General features: G+C 53.6%; 1 non-coding gene across 1 annotated transcript; it reads right to left on the bottom strand.

The window, feature by feature from the left end:
- Nucleotides 1-7,868: 7,868 nt before the first annotated feature.
- Nucleotides 7,869-7,942, bottom strand: TRNAT-AGU (transfer RNA threonine (anticodon AGU)). Its single transcript has one exon. It is a non-coding gene; the product is annotated as a tRNA-Thr (tRNA).
- Nucleotides 7,943-8,360: the final 418 nt, after the last annotated feature.

Below are 8,360 nucleotides of genomic sequence, written 5' to 3'. Positions count from 1 at the left end.
GGTCACTGGGGCTGCATGTGGACACCAGAATCTCCCACTCCTGATAAGCTGCCAGAACTGGGTGTGTCTAAGGGGTGATATTCAGCCCTAGGCAGAATTCAGTGAATTTAATCCATAGTTCTGACAGAATTAATATTTATAGTATTTTACATTTATCTCCTGACACACTCCCAGCTGCGAAGGTTTTATCCATTTCAATGGGCAGAGCCGTGGGAAGCTCTGCATGGTAGGAGTTGAAACAATACGGTGCTCAGACAGTAATTACTGAACGGCAGCAGACACCCACTCCAAACTCCAAACTGTGTAACCGTAAAAACCAAAACTGTCAAGAGCACATCTGGAACCCTCAGAACTCCACAGCCTGAAATCCAACTCTGCCAAGGGCTCCCGTCGCCTCATTCCTCTGGGCCCTGTCTGTGCCCTTCAGTAATTCCAAACTGGAATTTCAGTTTCTGGAGTGAAATGGATATTTACTGGCATCTACTGATCACAGAATCATAGAGTGCTAGGACAGGAAGGGACCTTGAGAGGTCATTGAGTCCAGCCCCCTGCCCTCGTGGCAGGACCAAGTACTGTCTAGACCATCCCTGATATACATCTATCCAACCTGTTCTTAAATATCTCCAGAGATGGGGATTATGCAACCTCCCTTGGCAATTTATTTCAGTGTTTGACCACCCTGACAGTTAGGAACTTTTTCCTAATGTCCAGCCAAGACCTCCCTCGCTGCAGTTTTAGCCCTTTGCCTCTTGTTCTATCCTCAGAGGTTAACAAGTACAAGTTTTGTCCCTCCTCCTTATAACATCCTTTTAGATACCTGAAAACCACTATCATGTCTCCCCTTAATCTTCTTTTTTCCAAACCAAACAAGCCCAATTCTTTCAGCCTTTCTTCATAGGTCATGTTCTCGAGACCTTTGGTCAGTCTTGTTGCTCTTTTCTTGACCCTTTCCTATTTCTCCACACCTTTCTTGAGCTGTGGTGCCCAGAACTGGACGCAATACTCCAGCTGAGGCCTAACCAGCGCAGAGCAGAGGAAAAGAATGACTTCTTGTGCCTTGTTCACAACACACCTGTTCACACATCCCAGAATCATGTGTGTGGTTTGTTTTTTTTTTGCAACAGCATCACACTGTTGACTCATATTTAGCTTGTGGCCCACTAGAACCCCTAGATCCCTTTCTGCTGTAGTCGTTCCCAGACAGTCTCTCCCCATTCTGTGTGTATGACACTGATTGTTCCTTCACAAGTGGAGCACTTTGCATTTGTCCTTATTAAACTTCATCCTGTTTACCTCAGACCATTTCTCCAGTTTATCCAGATCATTTTGAATTATGACCCTATCCTCCAAAGCAGCTGCAACCCCTCCCAGCTTGGTATCATCTAAAAACATAACACGTGTACTTTCTATGCCAATATCTAAATCATTGATGAAGATATTGAACAGAACCGGTCCTAGGACAGACCCCTGCGGAACCCCACTTTTTATACTTTTCCAGCAGGATTGAGAACCATTAAGAACTACTCTGTGAGTACGATTATCCAGCCAGTTATGCACCCACCTTATAGAAGCCTCATCGAAGTTGTATTTGCCCAGTTTTTTTAAAAGAATATCATGTGAGACCGTATCAAATGCTTTACTAAAGTCTAGGTATACCACATCTACCCCTTCTCCCCTACCCACAAAGCTCATTATCCTATCAAAGAAAGCTATCAGATTGGTTTGACGTGATTTGTTCTCTACAAATCCACGCTGACTGTTTCCTACCACATTACCACCTTCCAAGTGCTTGCAGATGATTTCTTTAATTTCCTGCTCCATTATCTTTACTGGTACCGAAGGTAAGCTGACTGGCCTGTAGTTTCCTGGGTTATTCTTATTCCCCTTTTTATAGATGGGCACTATATTTGCCCTTTCCCAGTCTTCTGGAATCTCTCCTGTCTCCCATGATTTTCCAAAGATGACAGCTAAAGGTCAGATACCTCCTCTATCAGCTCCTTGAGTATTCTGGGATGCATTTCATCAGGCCCTGGTGACTTGCAGACATCTCCTTTTTGAATCGATTTTTAATTTGTTCTTTTTATATTTCAACTTCTAACCCTACTCCTTTCCCTCTAGCACTCACTGTGTTAGGCAATCCTTCCTCAGACTTGTCAGTGAAGACCAAAACAAAGAAGTCATCCACCCTAAGACTCTGGAACAATAAAGGAACATAAAAAATAATCTGTCTGTCTGTCTGTCTCTTGAAAATCTTATGCCCTGCATGGATCAATCTCATTTTTGAATAGTTTTCCTAAATGCTGGGGTCTCAGAGGTGTGTCACTGTGCTGTGAAGGGCACAACCCCAGCTGGGTGCATGAAAGAATGAGCTAAGTCCCTGGAGGAGAGGTGCGTTGATGGCTCTTTAGCCAGGACTGTCAGGGAGGAGACCCCATATGCTGGGTGCCCCTGGCATCTGAGTGCCAGAGGACATGATGTGCTGTATAGCACACAGGGCTCTGTGGTGCAATGGAAAACAAGTTGGACTGCTAAGCTGCCATGGTTGTGTGGAGTTAAGGTCAGTCATTCAAAGGCTGTGGGTTGAAATGCCACCAGAGTCACTGTAATATGCATGGCCTGTTGGGAGGGCTGGGGAAGATGGAAGGGCAGGTCCTCCACACAGCAGGGATCTACTCTCCAGAGACCTCAGCTCTGTCCACTCCCTCACTGGTGCTGCCACAGTTGTCACCTGTTTAGGCTGTTATTTCCGCCAGTCACTCTGCTGCCAGGAAACCCCACCCCATGGGGCAGCTGCCTCATTCACCAGCATGTCACAACTCAGGGGGAAGCTCCTGCTATGGGGAGTCTCCTCCATGGGACAGCTGCACCTTTACCCAACATGACAGCTCCACTTCCAGGGACCGCTGCCATGGGGTGGCTGCTGCATTCTCTGGCCCCCCTCCTGGGATGTTTCACAGCCCCTATTCTCAGCACACACGCCCACTAGGGGGCTGTGGATCCCCCATTCTCTGCTCCCCTTCATCTCGCTGTGGTACATCCATCTCTGGGGCCTCATCATGAGGCAGCAGCCCCCTATCATGGAAAAGCCCTGACACAGGAGAGCAGCTCCCCTATCCCCAGAGACTGGTGTCTGGTGTTTGCCAGAGGGCCATGTGGTCACTCTCTGGAGTTCCCTTTCTACATTGTCCCAGTTTCCCTCTCCTCCGTCTCTGGGGAGTCCAAACTGCCCAACCTTAGATGGAACCACTTCTCCAGCGTGACACCAACTTCCGCACACTGAGCCCTTTTATCCCTCCCAAGGCCAGTTCCCTAAGTGCCAGGTTGCAACCCCCACACACCAGGGAGTAAACACCTGCTCCGATGAAAGGCTTCAAGTCCCAGCACGGCTACTTTGGGGCTCACCAGAGACGTCTTCCACCCACTTCCCAAAGATCTCAGTTCAGCTCCAGTCTTGTCACTGACGTGTCTTTATTTGTCACCTCTCACACGGCCAGTGTTCCCCAATCGGTGTTCCCCAAAGTGACAGTCAGGGTTCCCCGGTCGGGTTCAGCAACCTGTGGCTCCAGAGCTGCACGGGGCTTAACGCATCATTTGCAGGTCTGGGTGCTGCCACTGCTGACTCCTCTGCCACTGCTGGAAGGGGAGTCAGGCAGGTTCTGCGTTGTCCTATGCCGGGCCCTCCGGACTAGAGTTGGAGGAGCAGAGGTACATTCAAGCCTCAGATTGGGTGAGGTATTTGGGAGGGTTTGGGGCTTAGAGAGGTTAAGCCTGGGGGTGCGGGTGTCAGATTTGGGCTGAGAGGGATTTAGCCTGGGGATGAGGGGGGCAGATTTGTGCTGAGAGGGGTTAAACCTGGGGATGAGGGGGCAGATTTGGGCTGAGAGAGGTTAAGCCTGGGGATGGGGCGGCAGATTTGGGGCTGAGAGGGGTTAAGCCTGGGGGTGGGGGGGCAGATTTGGTCTGAGAGGAGTTAAGCCTGGGGATGTGGGGGGCAGATTTGGGGCTGAGAGGGGTTAAGCCTGGGGACTGGGGGGGCAGATTTGGTCTGAGAGGGACTAAGCCTGGGGATGGGGGGGCAGATTTGGGGCTGAGAGGGGTTAAAGGATTATTTGGGATTCTGTGAAAATCTTTCAAGTTTAAAAGGTTTCTGTGGCCAAGTGAAATTGGGAAACACTGACCCAGGCAATCACACACAGCCGGTGTCCTCCGCCTCCCCCGCCAGCCCCCCTGTGCTCAACAAGGGAGCGCAGCTCATCCCTTCCAGGGTGGGGGTCTCAGCTGATTGTAGGGAGAAAAAGTGGGTCCTGATGTCGAAAGTTTGCTCCTGCCTGATGTAAACCATCAGAATAGCCCTTAGGGGTCACAGAAAAGGATCAGAAAGGCAAGTGGCCTTATAGTGGCCAAAGCCAAGTGCAGCAAAGCCCAACACCCAGGCAATCGTGGGAGTGGAACGTAGGGTCTCCTCTTTACAAGGCACCTGCTTTAACCAGCTAATTCATAGAGCCCGTCATCATCAACAACAGCCATGAGCTCAGCGCCCGTTGCTGCCCGATGCCTCCCTCACGATTTCCTTCCATCTTTCCCTGTCCAGTGCGGAGTGGCTCAGTTTGCGTAACGACCTCTGCACCCATCTACTGTGTCATCTACCCAATCTCTGTGGGCTCTGCCTCTCCTACAGAAACAGTCTGATACTGCAAATACCAGGGGCGTGATTGCTGGTTCATCGTTCATTCTGCAGATCCACCCAAACAGCTGTAACTTCCGTTGTGTAACCTTCTGGAGCAGGGTCTCTTGGGGGTATCTTCCTGTATAATTCCTGGATAGGTCCCCATGTGTTTCTCCCACACGGTCTTGTTTGTGAACTGTCCAGAGTGTGAAGTTGGTTTCTTGCTTCAGGACTGTGAAGAGACCTTGGAAAGGTGAATTCGGAAGCAGCACTTAGCTGAGCACTGGCTGTTTCTTCAAACCTGTTTCTGGAGGAGGCCTTTTCCAGGGTGGCTTGTAGACCTAGGGGTATCATTCTTCCTTTGGCTGAGAGAGGTCCTAGGTTCAAGTCCCAAACAATCCGTTCTTCTGCCTTCCTCTCATAACTTACATGGGCACCTGTGGACACACTGCCAAATTCCACAGCCAAAATGGATTGCCCCAACCCACCTGCACAGCTCAACCAAAGTCCTGCATATGGCATGCATGAGTCACCCCCTGCCCTCACATGGCAGGAAATAGGGAAGCAGCTTGGAGAGCTTCCCAAGGCAGCCTTAGCAGGTGCCTCTGACTGCAGGAAGCAGAGCCCTGAGTGGTGGTCTTCACCCCTCTTGAGATGACCCTTCCACTTCTGAACAGGCTGGTATTGCACACTGGGCACCTCTCACCCTCAGCTGGCAGCAGCACTCTGCCCTCATTGCTTCCCTGGAGCTGCTCTTTCTCCCAGGACCCCTCTGTCCGCCCTGGGCTTCCTTAGCATGTGGCCCATGGCACTTCCTCCAGTCAGACACTGAGCTGTCCAGGCCCATTCCTGTGGAGACGAGATTTGAATCATTGAATCCTAGAGCTGGGAGGGACCTCAGGAGGTCATCCACTCCAGACCCCTGCCTAAAGCAGGACCAACCCCAACTAAATCATCCCAGCCAGGGCTTGCTCAAGCCAGGACTTGAAAACCTCTAGGGATGAAGATGGCACCACCCGTCTAGGTAAAGCACTGCAGTATTTCACCATCCTCCTGGTGAAGTAAAAGCAGCACGACCCAAACACTGGGCTATTACTGCTTTGGATTGGATTGGAACCAAAATCGTAATAGCCACAATGCAGAGCACTAACCGCTGTGTGATCGCAGGCAGCTACAGGAGCGCTATAGGGAGCACTTTCCTTTCTCAGGCTTTGCCTGACAGTCTGATGTGAGGCTGGAAGGCCTGGGGAGGTGATGCAGAGCAGAGAAAGCCTGTGCCACTGTGGGGACGGCTGGTGCCCTTGGCCTTGGGTTCCTGGTGTCTCTTCCTGTGTGAGGTGGGTGTTGCCGTGTTGAAGAACTGGGGAATCCTCTCCTGGCCCACACCCCAGCTGCAGCCCCTCCCTTAGCCGGGGGTGGTGACTCTGGCCTGCTCCCTGCCAGCCACTCAGCCTGTTTCCCTCATCTCTGTTGCTCTCCTGCCCAGAGGGGTCAGGTGAAGGACAACAGGAAACACCCTTCAGTGGCCGGCACGGGGCTGGGACTCATGAGTGTGGTGCTCTGAGTACCAGGCTCTGCCCAGCTGAGCTCTCCAGCCTGCAGAGAAGGGCCTCCCAAGGGGCCTTCTGGAAATGAGCAACAGGCAGCTGCAGGGCCCCTGGCCCCTGAATGAGATTTTCTCCCCTCCCCCACGAGCCTGGCCTCCCCTTTCTCCCTCTGTCACCCACCCCCACTGCTCTGAGCCCAGCTAGGGGGGTCCCCTCAGCCCCGGCTGCCCCTTGCCAGCTGTCCTGGGCCCCCGCAGTGTGTCCCTCAGACCCTGTCTCTCCCACCCCTCCCCACTGCCCTGATCCCCTTGTCCCCTCAGACTCTGCCGACTCCCCACTGCCCTTTTCCCCTCCTCCCTCAGCCACAAGCCCAGCCGGGTTCCCCCCACACCTGCCACCCCTCCCCACTGGCAGCCGCCCTCCCCCTCCCTCTGCCCTGCACCGTCACACACTGAAACCTTGGGGCCTGCCCAGGGGCTGGGTGAGAACAGAGACAGCCTGTGGGTGCAGCCCCTGCCTGGGGGGATCCTGCCCCGCTCCCACCTGCACCATTCATGTCCCTGCAGGGGTTTTGCTCCCAGCAGGACAAGGACATTTCGAGGGGAAGCAAAGGGAAGCCACAGGAGGGGTCCCAGGCTGCTCCCCGGCAGTGCTGGTGCATCAGTTCAGCACTGGGGGAGCTGGGGGAGGGGGAATTACCACTGGGGGGGCAGAGCTGGGTGTGTGCACCTGGGAGTGAGACTCTCCCTGTCGCTCACTAGCGTGGGGTGTCTCTGCAGTGGCAGGGCTGGGGCAGGAGCTGCTCCCGCAGACAGGGCAGAACGTAGCTCCTGCCGTCTCAGGCAATTGTGTCTGTGTCACAAAAGTGCTGCAGGAGCTGGTTAGCACTGACCTGTCTGGAGAGGGCCAGGAGGCAGCACACACTGTGACCGGGATTCCCTCGTGCTCAGTGGCCCAGGACTTAGTGCTGAGCACTGGGCTGCACAGACCTGGTGGTGAATAACAAGAATCAAGGGCGTCACCTCCCTGCCTTAGTACTAGACAAAGGGCTTTGGGGTTCCTCCCATGTTCCCCAGGCCCCCTCTGCAGCCACCTCAGCCCATCCACCTGTCAGTGTCTGTTACTTCTTCCTCCAGAAGGACGGCAGCCGCCTCCTGCAGCTCTGAACTTCCCAGCACAGTCCAGGGGTGCTGCAAAGCAGGTGAGAGGGAGCCAGAAATATTTGGTCAGACACCACTGGGTGCTGCTTTCCTAATCCCCACGTACCTGGGAGGTTCATGGCCAGGGGAGCCACAGAGCCTCTCTGGGACTTTTCTCCTCACTCGTTTGGGTTTTGTCAGTGACAAACAAAGGGATGTGAGAGGAGAGTAACTCTCCCTCTCCTGCCCTGCCCCACTGCCACCTTCTGTGTGCACAGACAGCCCCAGAGAGGCCCAGCGCTGGGAGGATCAGACTCTGCTCTTGCAGCCAGAGGAGTCACCTTCCCAACACCAGTCCCAGCTCCCTTTGCCTGAGCTCTCCTCTGCGACTGGATGCTTTCCTAATGCCCCTCTCTCATCAGCCTTTACCTTCCCCAGCAATGGCTGGGATTGCCAAGGGAGGGCTTTTCTGTTCCCCAGACACAGGTAGGAAAATGTTGTTGAAGACATTCCCCAAGGCACCACTGGGAGTTGAACCCAGGATCTCCTGTTTACTAGACAGGTGCTTTAGCCAGCTAAGCCAGGGTGCCCCCCTTGTTTGAGCTGTGGGTCCTGACAAAGAGGTGTCTGTGTTAGTCTGTGTCTTCAACCAGAAAGCAGCCCTGGAGCCCTTTAAAGGTTATTAACCCAATTTATCAAGTGCTGAGCTTTTGTGGGGCTGAACCACTGTGATGAACTGCCCACAACCAGCCCTTCCCACTCCCCAGCACAGACATTGTGCCTGAGGGAAGCCTCCTCTCTCCCCACCTGCCCCAGTGCCAGGATCCCACCAGCAGAGCCTGGAGTCCTGCCCGTCCTCTGCTCCCCCAGCCTGAGTCCCCCCCTCACTTTCACTCTGTGCTCCCCACTCCCTCCTTTCTCCCTGTTCACACCCCAGGGGTGGGGCGAGGAGGGCCCAGCTCTGGGGCACAGTTATCTCCTGTCTCTCACGGAGGGGGGATGGGCTGC

The sequence above is a fragment of the Carettochelys insculpta genome, chromosome 7 (assembly GCF_033958435.1).
Source record: "Carettochelys insculpta isolate YL-2023 chromosome 7, ASM3395843v1, whole genome shotgun sequence".
Classification (NCBI taxonomy): domain Eukaryota; kingdom Metazoa; phylum Chordata; order Testudines; family Carettochelyidae; genus Carettochelys; species Carettochelys insculpta.
Note: the sequence above shows the minus strand (reverse complement) of the source record. Positions and strands in the feature narration are given on the sequence as shown.